General features: G+C 44.7%; 1 protein-coding gene across 4 annotated transcripts in view; it reads right to left on the bottom strand.

The window, feature by feature from the left end:
• Positions 1 to 20,544, bottom strand: part of COBLL1 (cordon-bleu WH2 repeat protein like 1) — a 250,763-nt gene that overhangs the window by 16,171 nt on the left and 214,048 nt on the right. The window lies entirely within an intron of this gene.

Raw genomic sequence — 20,544 nt, 5'->3', positions numbered from 1 at the left:
CATTTCCCCCCTCTCCTTTTCCCATTTAGTTGTACTTCAGCTGCCACTGTGACCTCTAATGGTCGATCAACATCATTAGTCTTTCTAAAGGTAAGATTTCTAGATTTTCTCTACTACTACTACTATTTTGCATTTTATACATCTTTTTCAGACTCAATCCTGCTTCTCACACACTCCACAATTTTTCTGTTGCTAGTCTGTCACATTTTTTCACCCCCTCAGGCTCATTCACTCTTCCTTGTTTCCATTTTCCATACTATGCTGTCTAGAACATACGGGTATACACTCATGTAATACACTTTATTTATTTTTTATGTTATTCTATTTATTTTCATGTAATTGTATTTACTTTTTTATTTATCATATTTTAGACTCCTGCTGCAGGCACTTCACCGAAACACGCTTCTGTGTTGAGTCCTGTTTCAGCATTGATTAAAGACTTTTACTCCATTATCACGTCTCCTTGGATTTTTGGAAGAATCCTGTTGATCACGCTACTCCCTTTTTCGACGATGAAAATCAGGTTACAATCTTTTAAAATTCTCACTTTAGACATGAATATCAAGAACAGTATACGTATCATACCTTATAGTATGAATTTATCTTGTTAGGCAGACTGGATGGACCATACAAGTCCTTATCTGCATTCATCTACTATGTTACTATGTAATATATATTATAAGCACTGCAGTTATGAATTAAAAAACTTAAAATCAACCTTTCATGTACTTTCATTGACTAATTTTATATTTGTCTTCCTGATCATCTCTTTGCTGATGCTTACACATGGTTGCAATATGATTTTAAAGAAGCCCTTTACATGAGCCTGCATTTTTTTTATATTAAGGGGGGGGTAAGTTATCAACGTGGGCTACTGTTAAGGTGGATTATTTTAGCACAGGGTCCCAATTTCATACAATGAGACCCTCTGCTAAAATAAGTTGACATTTTACCACAAGTCAGGTTAACAGTAATCTCAGATGCCACATAGACTAATGGTTCTCAAAGCTGTTCCGGGGGATCTCCATTAGTCATTTTTAATGAAAAAAAAATGTGCATGTATGCAAATCTGTCTGATGCATTTGTTATGGATATTCTGAAAACCTGATTGGTGGGTTGCTCTCTCTCTCTCTCTCCCCCCCCCCCCCCCCCCCCCCCCCATGGCAGGTTTGAGAACTACTGCTCTGGACCATTCTTTAAGCTTCACTAGATCCCTTTACACATCTCTTAGGGTATCTATTCTGCTGATTTTTGTTGATACCATTCACAAAAAGGGAACTCCTTCAATCTTCAGTTTGCAATATTGCTTACAAAAATGATTAAAAAACAATCCTTGTGGGTAATTCCCCCTTTCCCTCAGAAGGAACTTCATTTACTACCTCTGTCACCTCCAACTCAATCAGTTCCTAACCCAGTCACTTTAGGACCTATACGAAGGATGCTCAGTTAACTTATCACAAGACAATGTATAACACACAACAGAAGATAAAGTTATTCATATACATTAATAAATATTTAATTTATTTTGTTAGGCTTTATTTACCACTTTTTTGAAAAAATTCACCCAAGGTGGTGGACAGCAAGAATAAGTTGAACATAGGCAGCAATTACAGCAGTAAAAATATTCAAACAGCACATAGTAATGCAAAGTATACTGTTTAAATTGTCAACACAATACACAGTAAAACACCTTAATAGCAGGGCATTTATATTTTTTTTCAGGGGTACTGAATACTGGCATTTTTCCATTGCCTTCCAAAACTGATCTATTGTCCCCAAGAATTAATGAAAATATCCCAGGCTCTGCACACTAATGTTGTCTATTTATAGATTGTGTGATGGTTACAGGGGGCCTGGTCTGTTGTGAAGTGGGTCTCTCAGTGATTACTCCTCCCCTGAAGAATGGCCTGGCATTTGAGTACCAGCACCTTTTGTTGCTAGACAGCATAGTGTGTAAGCAAAGGTGCAACACATAGATAAAATAGAGTAACAGGATTCAGAAAATAACGAGTCCATATATTTAAAGAAAGTTGCATGTGAAGTCAACTATGTTATTAAAACTCAAAGAAATCACATAAAGAATAAGACCCTGACAGCAGCGTACATACTTTAATTGCCACCTGGGGCAGAGTATCACCCCCCCTCCCCCAGCAAGGGTTGCATGAAGCAGGCGCATGGCTGTCAGCTCTGCTGGTCCCCTGCTCTGGAACAGAAAGTTGACATCAGAGGGGGCAGGGGACTGGCAGAGCTGACAGCCACAAGTCTAATCCACACACCCTATTGCTGCCTGCAGCCAAGGTGGACCCACACTGCCCTGCCCTTGGTATGCTACAGGACCGTGACATTCCCACATTTCAGTGAACGACTGCATCAAGGATAATGTTTCTTTTCTGTACTGTGCAGAATCAAGTGACCAAAAAAAGCCAGCTTAAACAGGACAGTTGGATCACTCCCAACCTTATTTCCCAAAAAGACAACTGAAAAAGAAAAAAAAATACATGCAATTGATTAGATACTCTAGGTCAGTGCTTCTGAATCCAGTCCTTAGGGCACACCCATTTAGATTTTCAGGATATCCCCACTTAATATGTATCAGATATGTTTATTAAAATACTTGATAAACCAAAATTACCAGGAAGAACCAAAAAGGAAATCCAAGCAAATCTATTTGATGCATAGTTATTGTGGATATCCTGAAAATCTGACTGGCTGGGTGTGCCCTGAGGACAAGGTTGAAGACTATTGCCCTAGGTCCATAGTTTCTGCTAAGATGTGCTGGCACGTGTACCTTATTACTAAATAATATATTAGTTTAAAAAGTAATATGTAATTTTAATTATTATTTTCATGCCAATGTATAATATATTACATTTTTCAATAAGTAATATAATATCTAGTTATTTTATATAGTTACTTTTCTTTGCGTCACTAGGCTTATTATTGGGCTGCTTCCAGTTTCTGGCAAACTTCTTTTTGAGTGAAACTGTTCAAGTGTGTAGCATGAGGTGTGTCTAGTGTTCTATTTATGTCAAACATTTTGATTTAGTAAGCAAAAAGATAATATTTATGTTAGGTGCAGGTTATATCTGGTAAGCCACAAACCTGAGTGTGATGAAGTGGTATCAGTGCCAGCAAAGAAAAAATATTTTTCAATGAACTGAAGATTTTACCATAACATCAAAGTGTCACCAACTCAGTGGATGACCTCATCATGAACTTTGTAGTAGAAGATATGCAGGCATTCAGCACTGTCGAGCAGCCAGCTTTCGTTAAGCTTGTCACTGGGTTGCAACCAGCAAAATCGGTTATGAGTGGACCAGCCTCACATCATTGTGAAGCTCTGGAGGCATTGGGAACTCTAGCTGACAGAGTACTTCCTGTCTGCTCAAAAGGAAGATTGGTGTGCCTGAAAAGTAGGACTCCTAGTCATATTGCTGACAACCAGTCCAATACTGTTTGCTGTGTTGAAATCGAAATCAAGGGCCACCTGAAGAAGGATGACTAGAGGCTTTTGCCTTATCCTCTGGCAACCGCTATGGCTTAGTTTCCCCCCAGTTCTTTCACCAAGTTACTGAGATCTTCGCCAAATAGCCGCTTGCCCCAAAATGGTAGTTCAAGTAGACAACACTGACTCTGCATCTGCTGCCCAATGCCACAACCAGGAATTGCAGATGTGCCGTGACAGCCAAAGATATACTGAGGGCTGTAACTCAGAACATGTCATAAATAGGATCCACCAAGTAGGCCAACCCTGCTTCCAGCTGGGTGTTACGGTGCTTATCTTTTGTTGCAGATTGCTGATGCCATATCAGACATGCTCTTCCCATGAACAAGCTGCACACTGTCACAAAGACCCAAAAAGACCACTTCAAAGGCTTGCTTCAGTGAGCCTTCTAGCTTCTTATCCTGTAGGTCTTTTAGGGCAATGCCCCCTTCCACCAGCAAGGTGATCTTCTTAGTCACCACCGTAACCAGAGAGCCCACCCTGGGAAGCTGCAATTTAACTTTCTCTTCTGGAATTAATGGATAGAGGCGAGCCATGGCTCTTCCCACTCTCAGCCCTGCATCTGGGGAGACCCATTCTGTTGTAATCAGGTCCTGAATGTGTGGATTCATTGAGATGGCCTCATGAAGATGTAACTCCTGATGCCGAAGAAGGCTCCTACATGGAAAGCATCACTAGTACCTCAGAAATAAGAGTAATGATCTCCTCTTTATGAAACAATCTCAGTAATTTCGGATCATCTCCCTCCTCCAATAGCTCCTTCAATGTTGGCTCTTCTGGATAGATAGAGGCCACATCAGATAAGGAAGAGAAAACCTCATCTGCCCACTCCTGGAGGTCTGAGATCTTTTAGGAGCCGGAGGGAGGGGCAGCGGGGCGAGAAACTGAAGAACTCTGCAGCAACTTTGACTGTCCATACTTCAGTAAATAGGCCTGGTGTAAGAGCAATATAAACTCTGGAGGAAAGCCCGCAGACCCCGGCATATTTGGATGCTACACCAAATCCAAAGATGTACTGCCTACCATTTCCTCCATGTCCCGTGGAAATCCTGGCTTGCAAGCACTATAATGCCCCAATGCCAATGGGACAACCGCTTAATTGCCCTTGCGGGAGTCACTATTCACCCTGAATATCACAAGCGCAGCATGTGTCCCAAGTGGTGAATCAGGATCTTTCCCCTGCACCAAATAGAACTTGCAGTCATCCAAGCAGCTCTGAGTCAAAATTAGTCAGACTTACCATTGCCAGGTGCTCTACAACTCACCACAGATGAAAAAGACTCAGGACTTTGTCCCATGCTCTCCAGTAAACTTTTTCCCTTTTTTTTTTAATGGTTCTTGTGCTGGAAAAGGAGCGCTCCACAGGAATCAGGGGAGATATGAAGGGAGGGAAGAAGTAAGAGAGATAGGGATCTGAAGACTGTCAGATATGACTCTACAGACTCAAGTCACCCGCAAAGTTCAGCTGGGGAGCAGTTGACCAACTGGACCAGGAGCAAATCACTCAGAACCAGAGGCTGAAAAGCGAGTCCTTCCACCTGCTGGACATAGGAGCTGGACTGGATGCTAAGAGAAACAGGTCTTAGCTCAGTTTTCTATCTCCACCTGCTAGCTGATGCATACAACTATTCAACAGGTTCTGGAATAGTGGGAAGCTATGTAATGGAAAGGTTTGCTACCTTTACAATATCTCCTTTCAGCTCTATTCACTCTTTTCCAACTTCCCCTAGATGTCCCTATCTAGATAATGAATCCTTGAGGAATTCTTCCATATTGACAAACGTTAGTGTAGGATCTTTGCATCTCAATGAACTATGCCATCTGGTGATCACAGAATCCTAGTTGATCACCATTGACAACATCAGAAACACTCTCCCTATTTGTAGGCACTTGGTTTGGTAACATCCATGGTAGTTCTGTTTCCATTACCAGTTGCTGGAAGAGATTGCTGTGTAGGAATCCATGATCTCATTGCTTCTAGATGATAACATAGCTGGGATGTCCTCATCAATACCTGGTAGATTGAAGTTGTCTAGTAATAGCACTTCTCCTTTCATGGTGATTTTCTTAATGCCTTCAATCAAATCTATTTCTTCTGGCTGCAAGAGATGTTTCTATTACATCTATTTTGCCATTCTTCCTACCTTGCCCTTCCCAAATGGATTATATCCACATATAACTATTTAAGTCATGGTCCTCCATGTACCATGTCTCTGAGAGCACCACTAAATCCAAGTGACAGTCTTCCACTACAACCTCAAAATTCCAGAACTTTTGTTTCCAACACTATGGGGGCAATCCTACAACTGAAAACATCCATATAGGTTCCTGAGGATGTGTGGTGGGATCCTATTCTATAGCAACATTTGGGCACTTAGATTTCATTATAGATTATTACTGTAACATACTATCGACGCACTTTATATTTACCAACAGTTACATTTGCCATAGATTTGAATAACCGTGGGTGCATACTTTATGATATTCTGTAAATTACATACATATGTGGAAGCTGTGTCCAAGTATGTCCCCCTCCCCCCACATTTATGTGCTATATAAAGTAATGCACACTATTGTGGAACAATGCTTAGGCAGCCTGCTGGCACTTTTGCAGGTATATGCATAGTAAACATTTACACGTGCAAGGGGTGCATAAATGTGGGCACTTAGGTTATAGAATTACCTTTTATAAGCATTAGTGAACATGACTTCCAGATATTTCTTTTATGTCTCATTTCTACAGAAGTGTTTGTTAATGCCATGTACTAACCCAAACTTTTTGTCTACAAATGGAACTTCATACAAAATACATAGAAGAGACCCTAAAATACATGTGTTCTCAAAGTTGGGCTTCTGTAATACCCAATTTCTGAAAAGAAAAACACAAGGCAGATGGTAAAATTATGTATCATACCTGATAATTTTCTTTCCATTAATCATAGCTGATCAATCCATAGACTGGTGGGTTGTGTCCATCTACCAGCAGGTGGAGATAGAGAGCAAAGCTTTTGCCTCCCTATATGTGGTCATGTGCTGCCGGAAACTCCTCAGTATGTCAATATCAAAGCTCCATCCGCAGGACTCAGCACTTAGAGAATTACACCCACAAAAGGGACACTCTGCCCAGCTCACCACCGCCAAAACGGGGGAGGGGAATTAACCCAGCTCATCCCCACACAAGTGGGGGAGGGGAATCTGTCCAGCTCATCCCCGCGGAGCGGGGGAGGGACACCACCCCGCCGATGCGGGGGGATCTGGCTTATCCTGCAACCGCAACCGCGGGAGGAGCTGACTGACCCTAACACCGCCGAAGCGGGAGGGGTACAAAGCTGCCCTATAGCCGCACGAAGCGGGAGGGAGCGCTGGCAGAATTTATGTCTCAATCCAGCCCCGTAAAACGGAGGGGAGAGGAATGCAGCAGCTCACTGTAACACAAACTCGTCTCAACTCTTGAAGAATCCAATTGAAAAAACTTGAACACGAAGTCCTCCTGAACAGGAACTGAAGACTAAACTTGAACCTGAAATGCAACCAGAATATAAACAGTACAGATATCTGGGAGGGGCTATGGATTGATCAGCTATGATTAATGGAAAGAAAATTATCAGGTATGATACATAATTTTACCTTCCATATCATCCTGCTGATCAATCCATAGACTGGTGGGATGTACCGAAGCAGTACTCACCCAGGGCGGGACATAGAAATCCCTGACCGCAACACTGAAGCTCCAAACCGGGCCTCCGCCCGAGCCGCCACAGTCAAGCGGTAATGCCTGGAGAAGTTATGGGCCGATGCCCAAGTTGCCGCCTTGCATATGTCTTCCAAGGAGACGGACCCAGCCTCTGCCATCGAGGCCGCCTGAGCTCTAGTGGAGTGAGCCTTCAGCTGAATAGGCGGCACCTTCCCCGCGGTCACATAAGCCGCTGCAATGGCTTCCTTGACCCATCTTGCCACTGTAGGCTTAGCAGCCTGCAGACCTTTACGAGGACCTGCAAACAGGACAAACAGATGATCCGATTTCCGGAAATCATTGGTCACTTCCAAGTATCTGATGATGACTCGTCTCACTTCCAGATATTTGAGAGCAGAGTATTCCTCTGGGTAGTCCTCCCTACAAAAGGAAGGGAGACAGAGCTGCTGATTCACATGGAAGCGAGAAACAATCTTGGGCAGGAAGGAAGGCACTGTGCGAATAGTCACTCCTGCCTCAGTGAACTGCAGAAAAGTCTCTCGACATGAGAGTGCCTGGAGCTCGGAAACTCTTCTGGCTGAAGTGATAGCCACCAAAAAGACTGCTTTCAACGTCAGGTCTTTCAGAGATGCCCTCGACAAGGGTTCAAAAGGCGGCTTCTGCAAGGCTCTTAGCACCAGGTTGAGATTCCACGCAGGCACCACTGAGTGCAGAGGAGGGCGCAGGTGATTAACTCCGTTGAGAAAACGTACCACATCTGGCTGCGAAGCCAGGGAAGCACCCTTCAGGCGGCCCCTGAAGCAAGCCAGAGCCGCTACCTGGACTTTAAGGGAACTGAGCGACAGGCCTTTCTCCAGACCTTCTTGCAGGAACGCCAGCACTGAAGAAATTGGAGCAGTGAAGGGAGAAAGTGAGCCTGCTTCACACCACGCTGCAAAGGTACGCCAAACCCTGGCGTAAGCAGTAGAAGTAGAGCGCTTCCTCGCTCTCAGCATAGTGGCGATGATCAAGTCCGCATACCAGGGACATCTGGGCCAGTCCGGACCCACCAGGATTATTCGGCCCGGATGCTTTGCCACCCGGTCTAGTACCCTGCCCAACATGGGCCAGGGCGGGAACACATAAAGAAGCTCCTGTGTCGGCCACTGTTGGAGAACAGCATCTACTCCCAGAGATCGAGGGTCCCGTCCTCTGCTGAAAAAGCGCGGCACTTGGCAATTGGCCGATGACGCCATCAGATCTAGGCTCGGCTGGCCCCAGCGCTTCGTGATGTCCAAGAACGCCTGAGCAGATAACTGCCACTCTCCGGGATCCAAGGTATGGCGACTGAGAAAGTCCGCCTTGACATTCATGACTCCGGCAATGTGGGCCGCTGACAGCTGTTCCAGGTTCGCTTCCGCCCACTGGCAGAGATTCATGGCTTCCTTGGCTAGAGGGGCGCTCTTGGTACCTCCCTGGCGGTTGACATAGGCCACAGCCGTGGCATTGTGCGACAGGACCCGTACTGGCTTCAACGCCAGTACCGGGAGGAACTCCAAAAGCGCCAACCGAATGGCTCTGAGTTCCAGGAGGTTGATAGACCACTTTGCCTCTGCAGGAGACCAGAGCCCCTGCGCTGTCCTTCCCAAGCAGTGGGCTCCCCAGCCCGTCAAAGAGGCGTCCGTCGTGACGACAATCCACTCCGGGGTCACAAGAGACATCCCTGCAGACAACTTGTCTGTCTTCAGCCACCAGCTCAGCGCCTTGCGCACTGCTGGGTCCAAGGGAAGGCGCACAGCATAATCCTCCAACACCGGAGTCCAGCGCTGCAGCAGAGAGTGTTGTAGTGGTCTCATATGAGCCCTGGCCCAGGGCACTACTTCCATCGTGGCCGTCATAGAGCCCAACAGCTGCACATAGTCCCAAGCCCGAAGCGGAGAGGCTACTAGGAACTGGTCCACCTGAGCCTGAAGTTTGACAATCCGATTGTCTGGCAGGAACACTCTGCCCACTTGGGTGTCGAATCGAACTCCCAGATACTCTAGGGACTGAGTCGGGCGCAGCTGGCTTTTCTCCCAGTTGATGATCCACCCCAGGGAGCTCAAAAGAGCAATCACCCGGTCCACAGCTTTGCCGCACTCTGCATAAGAGGGGGCTCGGATCAACCAGTCGTCCAGATAAGGATGGACTTGTACTCCTTCCTTTCGCAGGAAGGCCGCGATGACCACCATTACTTTGGAGAAGGTCCGCGGAGCAGTAGCCAACCCGAACGGGAGGGCTCTGAACTGGAAGTGTCGGCCCAGGACTGCAAAACGCAGAAAGCGTTGATGAGGAGGCCAGATGGGAATATGCAAGTACGCTTCCTTGATGTCCAAGGATGCCAGGAACTCCCCTGCCTTCACTGCCGCTATAACAGAGCGGAGAGTCTCCATGCGAAAGTGCCGAACATTCAAGGCCCGATTGACCCCTTTGAGGTCGAGGATAGGCCGCACAGAACCTCCTTTCTTTGGTACCACAAAGTAAATGGAGTAACGTCCCTTGCCAAGCTGATTTTCTGGTACCGGAACGACCGCACCCAGGCAGATCAGATTGTCCAAGGTCTGCTGCACTGCCACAGCTTTGACCGGAGACTTGCAGGGAGAGAGTACAAACCCGTCTCTTAAGGGTCGGCAGAACTCTAGCTTGTAGCCGTCTCTGATGACTTCCAGCACCCAAGCGTCTGAAGTTACTCTGGTCCACTCGCCCAGAAACGAGGACAGGCGTCCTCCAATCTGCACTGGGCCATGGACCAGGACCCCGTCATTGGGTACGAGACCCTGGGGGAGGACCGGAGGGCGCACCTCCGGGACGGCGGTCTCTGCGAAAGGAATGCTGCTTGGGGGAGAAGTTCCTCTTGAAGGAAGAGGGGGCAGAGGAGCCCGACTTGCCCGGGCGGTACCGACGGGCTTCCTGAAACCGTCCTCTGGAGATACCGGGGCGAGCACTGGCCCGAGCCCTGACCTCTGGTAACCTCTTGCCCTTAGACGTGCCGAGATCGGTCACGATTTTGTCCAGCTCGACCACAAAGAGCAGCTTGCCTTTAAAAGGCAACTTAGCCAGGTGGGACTTAGAGGCGTGGTCCGCAGACCAATGTTTCAGCCAAAGCCACCACCGCGCAGAGACTGTCTGAGCCATACCTTTAGCCGAGGCTCTCAAGACATCATACAGTAAGTCTGCCAAATAAGCCAAACTCGATTCCAGGGCCGGCCAATCAGCCCTCAAGGAAGGATCCGAGGGGGAAGCCCGCTGCACAATCGACAGGCACGCCCTGGCCACATAGGAGCCGCAAACTGAGGCCTGCAAACTTAAGGCAGCCGCCTCGAAGGACGACCTTAAGGCCGCCTCCAATCTTCTGTCTTGGGCGTCCTTTAGGGCCGTGCCACCTTCCACCCGCAACGCCATTTTCTTAGTCACCGCAGTGATTAAAGAATCCACGGTAGGCCAAAGAAAGGCCTCCCGCTCACTTTCAGGCAAAGGATAGAGGCGGGACATAGCCCTAGCCACTTTGAGGCTCGCTTCCGGGACATCCCATTGAGCCGAAATTAAGGTGTGCATGGCATCATGCACGTGGAAGGTTCTAGGCGGGCGCTTCGTCCCCAGCATAATGGCGGAGCCAACAGGGGCTGAGGGAGAGACGTCCTCTGGAGAGGAAATCTTCAAAATGCTCATGGCCTGCACTAACAGGTTGGGCAAATCCTCTGAGCGAAAGATCCGTGCTGCAGAGGGGTCATCCGCTCTATCCGAGCGGGAATCAGTCTCCTCCAAGGAATCCCCAAAGGACCGTTGGGAGAACTCAGATACGCTGCCCTCATCTACATCAGAGGAAACAGAGTCCTCTAAGGCCTGGGAATCCACCCGAGGGCGTTTACTTCCGGGGGCCTCAACCCCTTTATCGGACAAGGGAGAAGGGGCAGCATTTTGCATAAGGAAGGCCTGATGCAGCAGCAAAATAAACTCGGGGGAGAAACCCCCCCAGACTGTGCACTTCAGCAGCCTGGGCCACAGCCTTAGACGCACCCTCAACCGGCGCTCGCAAGAGCGGGGGAGAAACATGCTGCGCATCCAAGATGGCGTCCGGCGCGACACTCCGCGAAGGAGCCGCGCGGGAAGAACGGCGCTTAACTTTAGCCGCTTTTTTGCCGTCGCCCAAATCAAGGGCGGCCATGGCATTAACGTCTCCCAGGTCAAGGGCGGCCCAAGAAGAAGCCGTCCGAGCAGAGTGGCCGGCCAAGATGGCGGAGGCGAGCAGCGGGGGATGGGCGTTTATGGCGGGAAAAACCGCCGCACCGGAGGAAGACCCGGGACACTGACCGGCCTCCAAACTGACACCCAACAAGGGCAAATCAGACTTTAAGCCCCCCACATCCCCGCTAGAAGCGCACACGCGGTCCGGGGAGCAATTCTTCGCGCCCTCGCCCTCCGACGCCATAGGCCACGTGGAGATCGATCGGGGAACCCCCTGCCCGCTATAAAAAAAGGTAAAAATTACCTGCTTCTCGCTCCGAGCTGTAACGACCTGGTGTCCCAGTGAGTAGCTGCAATAAATGTTTAAATAAACGCCCTTAAGGACGTCCAAATTTTTTTTTTTTTTTTAACGGAGCCAGCGGGAGGGGGGAGAAAAGGAGGGACCTGGCGCCACCAGGTTTGCACTTGCTCAAGAAGAGCCCTCAACCCCAGGTACTCAACAAAACCTAAAAATTAGGCTTGGAGACCTAGCCAGAGCTGCTGCTGTGTGTGACCACCACCTGCTGAGATAGAGAACATACTGAGGAGTTTCCGGCAGCACATGACCACATATAGGGAGGCAAAAGCTTTGCTCTCTATCTCCACCTGCTGGTAGATGGACACAACCCACCAGTCTATGGATTGATCAGCAGGATGATATGGAATTTAGTCTTCGAAAATAATAAAAATTTTGTGCATAGTCTATGTGCAAATTTTTATTTCAATTCCAAATAAATGAACTGTTGCAATGAAATATCATGCAAAACAGATCATTAATTCAAAATTCAGTATACAAAGGCATTTGTATGATAACCCCCCCTCCCCCCCCCAAAAAAAAGGTAAGTAAATGAGGTCTACATCTCACCAGCTTCTCTCTATGTTTCTTACTGAAAGATTGCTACATAGCTCATGACTCCACAGCAAACTACCATGGGAAAAACTGCTAACCTGTGGGAAATTCTGCACATTACCATATCAGTCTATTAACTTATCATACCCCAGGATATAGGAGAACAACTAAAAAAGCAATGATTTTCCTATATATTTATTATGTAACAGAAAGTCATGAACAATTAAGCAGACAGCTGGAAATTCTACAAGAATAAACACAATATCCTAGGACAGTTTCTGTGGCACATCTGAGCATGGGAACAAATGTTCAATCCCATGCTCTTATTTGTCAGAGGTCAAAAGTATCCTACCCTGTCCTCCAAATTCTTACTAGAAGCACATCAGTAGCAACTATAAAATGTAAGTGTTCTCTATGTGAGTTTTTAACCCTTAAAGGATGCAGGAGGAGACCAAATTGGGTACGGAGTATATATATATATATATATATATATATATATATATATATATATATATATATATATATATATATATATATGTAGTCTATGGAACTCACAGACACATTAGTGTACAGAGGACTATGACTGATTACTTCAAGTAAGCCTAACGTCAGTTAACGGAGACTGTATAATGTATGTATAATGAACAGTACTGTACATATGTTTATCAGATGTCAAGCTTCTTTGGGTCACAACAATTAAGTGCATGCTCCGGTTAACTGCATGTATTTTTTTGGTCCCAGACCCTTGCACTTAAGCGGATTGCATTGTGTGTGTGTGTGTGTGTGACAGTGATAGTGACTATGTGAGAAACAGAGTGTGAATGTGTGAGAGAATGTTTGACTGTGATAATGAGTATTTACGATACTGAAAGACAGGTCGGTAGCTTGCAGTAGACTCAGTGGTGCCAGTCGGTCTGTCCATTGTAGTTCACAGTGTTGTTGCCGTGAGCTGTGCTGCACTTTTCCTGGTGGCTTTCACGTCTGGCGGCACCCTGCGTGGTATCTCGGCGTCTGTTGTTCAGAAACAAATGAGACAGACAGATTCGGGCGTTTTTTTTTTGTTTGTTGAGCAGCGCGAGGAACTGAGTGACACAGCGCGAGGAGCGGGAGGGCGGAACAGCGCGAGCAACTTAGAAAGCTGGCTGTTGTGATCAGCTGTGCTCTGAGGGCGGGGCTAGTGAGTGGAGGGCTCAGAGGACGGCAGGGCTCCGAGGGCAGAACTTTGACAGTGAGTGGTGTGATTCTTGTGGAGGGCCGAGCTATTACGAAGCCGACGAACACCTCAGGGCTTCAGGCTTCACTGTAACGCTGCCAGCTTCAGAACTTTGGAAGTGCTTTTTATTATATAGAATATATATATATATATATATATATATATATACACACACAGTGCGGATTGCACTGTGTGTGTATATATATATATATATACACACACAGTGCGGATTGCACTGTGTGTGTGTGTATATATATATATATATATATATATATATATATATATATATATATATTCTATATAATAAACTGCATGTATTTCTTTGATCCCAGACCCTTGCACTTAAGCGGATTGCACTGTATGTGTGTGTGTGTGTGTATATATATATATATATATATAAGCACAGTGCAATCCGCACTGTGTGTGTGTGTATATATATATATATATATATATATATATATATATATATATATATATACACACACACACATATATATATATATACAGTGGGGGAAATAAGTATTTGATCCCTTGCTGATTTTGTAAGTTTGCCCACTGACAAAGACATGAGCAGCCCATAATTGAAGGGTAGGTTATTGGTAACAGTGAGAGATAGCACATCACAAATTAAATCCGGAAAATCACATTGTGGAAAGTATATGAATTTATTTGCATTCTGCAGAGGGAAATAAGTATTTGATCCCCCACCAACCAGTAAGAGATCTGGCCCCTACAGACCAGGTAGATGCTCCAAATCAACTCGTTACCTGCATGACAGACAGCTGTCGGCAATGGTCACCTGTATGAAAGACACCTGTCCACAGACTCAGTGAATCAGTCAGACTCTAACCTCTACAAAATGGCCAAGAGCAAGGAGCTGTCTAAGGATGTCAGGGACAAGATCATACACCTGCACAAGGCTGGAATGGGCTACAAAACCATCAGTAAGACGCTGGGCGAGAAGGAGACAACTGTTGGTGCCATAGTAAGAAAATGGAAGAAGTACAAAATGACTGTCAATCGACAAAGATCTGGGGCTCCACGCAAAATCTCACCTCGTGGGGTATCCTTGATCATGAGGAAGGTTAGAAATCAGCCTACAACTACAAGGGGGGAACTTGTCAATGATCTCAAGGCAGCTGGGACCACTGTCACCACGAAAACCATTGGTAACACATTACGACATAACGGATTGCAATCCTGCAGTGCCCGCAAGGTCCCCCTGCTCCGGAAGGCACATGTGACGGCCCATCTGAAGTTTGCCAGTGAACACCTGGATGATGCTGAGAGTGATTGGGAGAAGGTGCTGTGGTCAGATGAGACAAAAATTGAGCTCTTTGGCATGAACTCAACTCGCCGTGTTTGGAGGAAGAGAAATGCTGCCTATGACCCAAAGAACACCGTCCCCACTGTCAAGCATGGAGGTGGAAATGTTATGTTTTGGGGGTGTTTCTCTGCTAAGGGCACAGGACTACTTCACCGCATCAATGGGAGAATGGATGGGGCCATGTACCGTACAATTCTGAGTGACAACCTCCTTCCCTCCGCCAGGGCCTTAAAAATGGGTCGTGGCTGGGTCTTCCAGCACGACAATGACCCAAAACATACAGCCAAGGCAACAAAGGAGTGGCTCAGGAAGAAGCACATTAGGGTCATGGAGTGGCCTAGCCAGTCACCAGACCTTAATCCCATTGAAAACTTATGGAGGGAGCTGAAGCTGCGAGTTGCCAAGCGACAGCCCAGAACTCTTAATGATTTAGAGATGATCTGCAAAGAGGAGTGGACCAAAATTCCTCCTGATATGTGTGCAAACCTCATCATCAACTACAGAAGACGTCTGACCGCTGTGCTTGCCAACAAGGGTTTTGCCACCAAGTATTAGGTCTTGTTTGCCAGAGGGATCAAATACTTATTTCCCTCTGCAGAATGCAAATAAATTCATATACTTTCCACAATGTGATTTTCCGGATTTAATTTGTGATGTGCTATCTCTCACTGTTACCAATAACCTACCCTTCAATTATGGGCTGCTCATGTCTTTGTCAGTGGGCAAACTTACAAAATCAGCAAGGGATCAAATACTTATTTCCCCCACTGTATATATATATATATATACACACACACACACATATATATATATATATATATATACTGTATATACATACACACATACACACACACATACAGTGCAATCCGCTTAAGTGCAAGGGTCTGGGATCAAAGAAATACATGCAGTTAACCGGAGCATGCACTTAAGCGTTGTGACCCAAAGAAGCTTGACATCTGATAAACATATGTACAGTACTGTTTATTATACATACAGTATACAGTCTCCGTTAACTGACGTTAGGCTTACTTGAAGTAATCAGTCATAGTCCTCTGTACACTAATGTGTCTGTGAGTTCCATAGACTACGTCTGCCAGACGGTAAAAACTGTCATATCACTGACTTCCAGTGGCCTCCAGATAGGCCCGCATGGTGTTGAGACTCTCCAGCGCTCTTGCAAAAGCGACAGGAGGTTGTTGAATTTCATCAGCATGTGCCTCGCTGCTCATTTCATCATCTGTTTCATCATCAGCCGGTGCCTGTGTGTAGGCGCATATCTCAACATCAGTGCTGTTGTCAGCTGTTTATAGATCATAATCAACAGCTACGTAGTGATTAAACTCCTCTTCAGTAACACCAGCTGGGATGTCAATAGCCTGTTCATCTGACGCGTTTGCAACATCTGCATCTGTTTTGTCCCTCTCTACATCCTTAACAAAGCTTACCTGCTTGTAGCAGTTCACAATCGTTGCCTGTGTAACATGATTCCAGGCTTCTTTCTGCATACGTAGGGAATCCAACAGTGATAGATTACGAGCCAGTTCAACAGCACGCTTATCCTTCCCAGTCTGGTCATCCATAACGCTCATCAGATGACGTAGCACAAGAGCCCGATAATGTTTTTTGAAATTGGCTATTATGCCCTGATCCATAGGTTGGATCAGAGAGGTAGTGTTTGGTGGCAGGAAGACCACCTTGACGTTAGACAGCCTGACATCACTGTGTGCAGCACAATTATCAGAAAGCAACAAAATCTGACGCTTTTGTGCCCGCAATCTAGTGTCTAACTTCTTTAGCCACTGCTTCCAAATTTCCCCAGTCATCCATGAATTTGTGTTAGCCTCGTATGACACAGAAAATCGCTTAACATTCTTGAAGCAACGGGGCTGTTTGGTCGTTCCAATGACGAGTGGATCCAACTTCTCACTCCCATCCATATTGCAGCAAAGGAGGATCGTCAGTCGGTCCTTCAACGTTTTAACTTCCTGTAGTTTCGGCTTGTTTGAATGCAAGTGTTCCATCAGGAATCGCTCGCCAGTAGAGACCATTTTCATCAGCATTGAAAATGTCATGAGGTGCAAACTCGTTCAAGATGGTAAGAAGAACTGAAACAACCCAATTTTCAGCACTAAAGGCATCAGCGTCTTGTTTTTCACCATGCTGTTTCTTGAATTTTATGTTGTTCCTCTCCTTCCATCTTTCCAACCATCCAACAGTGGCTTTGAATTCAGTTAGTCCAAGACTTTCAGCTAGCTGATTAGCTTTCTCCATAAGCAGTGGACCACTGATAAGAAACTGTCTGCTCCTGATGTGAGAAAACCACCGAAGAGCATCTTCTACATCCTCAGCTTTTCCCACCCATTTACGTTTCCTGTGTGCATTTCTATTGTTTTGCCAGTCTTCCAGAAGCTGATCTTTCTGCTTCAAGATACGTGAAATTTGACTGGGATTGACACTATATTCTTTAGCAATAGATGCTTGACTTTGTTTTCTAATTTTTTTAAGAACTTCTATTTGTTCAGCCAGTGTTAAAGTCTTATAGTTGCGCGATGACGACGTCTCCAGTGTACATAACTTTCTTCCACTTATTCTGCCTGTGGCAGTTAACCAATGAGATTTCAAATTTATCGCCCCTTTGTCACGTGCCAATCAGTTTCCATATTCCATGTGTGCGCTTATGCGGAGTCTTTCCTGCAGAGGAGCGGTCTTAAACCATGCATATAAGCGAATCTTGCACTTATCAGTGGTGCGCTATAGTCCGATACACAGAAGTCATGCAATCAGCACCAAAGCCTGCGTAACTAAATAGGCATAGTTAGGACTGCTTTTAATGTGGTCCCTATGTGCCTGATATGTGGGCACAGGTACTGAATATTGCTGGCACCCATGCATCTGCCAGTTCCATCCCAACTCCACCTCTGAAACGCACCTCTTCCGTCTGCATTTCAGATGGCTGGTAGTGTAAATATTCAGCAGCACTGCCCTGTTAAGTGTTAATGAATATCAGTGAGCCTTTCCTGCCCACTTAAATCGCTTTGAATATCAGATCCATACTTAGTAAAATATGCGCAATAGCACGTATTGTACACAAACAATTAACCCTGCTCTTGAGTATAGCATCCACACCTTTAATCTAAGTGTGATTTCTGGAGGATTTGTGCTGTAAAGAGACAAAGGCATCACTGTCTCTTCATAAAATAAGGCTAAATTAAATGTCTTCCTGCTCTGTTAACCTAGGGCGCCCCATTATTAAATCACACTGTTGGTGCAACTGGGGGGCATGATCTCTTTCTATTTTCTGGTTGTCCATCTGACACATTTTGTGGTTATAATATGAAGTATACATGAAGTGTTTTGTTTTTCTTTACTTTTTTTTTTTTTTTTTAAGTACATAAGTACATAAATAAGTATTGCCATACTGGGAAAGACCAAAGGTCCATCAAGCCCAGCATCCTGTTTCCAACAGTGGCCAACCCAGGTCACAAATACCTGGCAAGATCCCGAAAAAAGTACAAAACATTTTATACTGCTTATCCCAGAAATAGTGGATTTTCCCCAAGTCCATTTAATAATGGTCTACGCACTTTTCCTTTAGGAAGCTGTCCAAACCTTTTTAAAACTCCGCTAAGCTAACCGCCTTTACCACATTCTCTGGCAACGAATTCCAGAGTTTAATTACAAGTCGAGTGAAGAAAAATTTCTCTGATTCGTTTTAAATTTACTACATTGTAGCTTCATCGCATGCCCCCTAGTCCTAGTATTTTTGGAAAGCGTAAACAGACGCTTCACATCTACCCATTCAACTCTACTTATTTTATAGACCTCTATCATATCTCCCTTCAGCCGCCTTTTCTCCAAGCTGAACAGCCCTAGCCGCTTTAGCCTTTCCTTGTAGGGAAGTCATTCCATCCCCTTTATCATTTTTGTCGCCCTTCTCGGCACCTTTTCTAATTCCACTATATCTTTTTTGAGATGCAGCGACCAGAATTGAACACAACATTGTACACTTATAACCTGCATGAGCTTCAGGAGCTCAGTGCAGTTTACAAGTTTACAAACAAAATAGACTGGGTATTCCCAGGATCCTACCAAAGTTCTCCAATATGTCACTTAGTATTTAACAAACTGTTGAAACAGTAAGGTTTTTAACATTTTCTGGAATATTTTATATAATTATCTTAAGGTCATAGGTACAGACTTCCACCATCTCATTGATTGATATTGGAGCAGTAATGGAAACACAGTCTTGTATACTATTTTACTAGGATTTTGGTAATGAAAATTTAGAAAAAAAAATTATTATTGCCATAATTCCTTAGTGTTAAACTTGAAATATAGGGCTCCTTTTACAAAGCGGTGCTACTGATTAATGGCATGCTGAATGCGAAGAAGCCCATTCAATTCCCATAGGCTTCTTTGCATTCAGCGCACAGTAATCATTATCACCTCTTTGTAAAAGGAGCCCATAATTTGGAGCTTGATCGTGAAGAAAATGAAAAACTAAAAAGCATAATTTAAAAGTAGTGCGAGACTGAACTGGGAGCCAATGAAGTTTTAACAATGATGTAACTCAAACTTTCAGGCTCTACATATCAAACATGTGACTGTGTTCTGAAATATTTGAAGTCTTTTTGAGACAGATTGTCTGCATCCCACATAAATGATGCTACAATAGTCAAGATGGTCCAGTATTATTGTTTGCACAATAAGCTGAAATGAATCGGGTTCGAAACCAAGTTCTGATTTGCCTGAGCTTCTATATTAACCTTAGCAGTGACCACCTGTACTTGAAGTTCAAACATTAGGAAACTGTCCAATATTACACCTAAAATTTTGAGTTGAGATTCTAATGTATCTTTAATGCTACTGATCATCAGTTCAATAGACAGTGAATTACATGGGTTACTTAATATCACAAATTTTGTCTTTTCCCTATTTAATTTCAATTTAAATGTCATTGCCCAGGATTCCAAGATATCTAGTCCTGTTTTTATATCAGGCAATATTTCCTGAATATCATGAGTAAATGGAATGTCATCAGCATATATAAATGGATGAAAGACCACATTGGAGAGTTTTGTTCCTAATGGTGCCATTAGTATGCTAAACAAAATAGGTGAGAACGGAGATTCCCGAGGTACTCCACATTTAGATTCTCAAGAAGAGGGCATAACTTTGGCCATTTTTACTTAATATGACCAATTTGTCAAAAAAACCTTGACCCAATCGTAAATCACACCTCCAATTTCATAGTGGCCCAACAAACTCAGCAATATTCCATGATCCAATAGGTCAAAAGCACTTGACATACCAAATTGCATCAAGAGAACCCGTTTGCCAAAAATGCTTTCCCATCTAATATCAGATAAAGTACCCAAAACTGTCTCAGTACTGTAACCACTCCTAAATCCAGATTAAGAATCATGTAAAATATATTATTCTAAGCATTCAGGGGTCCTTTTACCAAGCTGCGGTAAAAAGGTGCTTTAAGCAACAGTTTTATCAGACACCATGTTCAATTGGACTCTGGAAGCAAAACACTAATATGCAAGTTAGTTTCGCTCAAAGCTAAGGAACTTAAATAGTAATCCCCTCCTAACGTTAAAAAAAATACAACTTTGCATTCTGATTAATATTATAACAAAAGGAAAAATTTAATTTACCTATGGGGAGGTCCAGTTTGAAAATGGTTTACCTGCTTAATAATGGCATT

This window comes from Microcaecilia unicolor, chromosome 7, assembly GCF_901765095.1.
Source record: "Microcaecilia unicolor chromosome 7, aMicUni1.1, whole genome shotgun sequence".
Classification (NCBI taxonomy): Eukaryota; Metazoa; Chordata; class Amphibia; order Gymnophiona; family Siphonopidae; genus Microcaecilia; species Microcaecilia unicolor.
The sequence above is the reverse complement of the archived record's forward strand: the minus strand, read 5'-3'. Positions and strand labels throughout refer to the sequence as shown.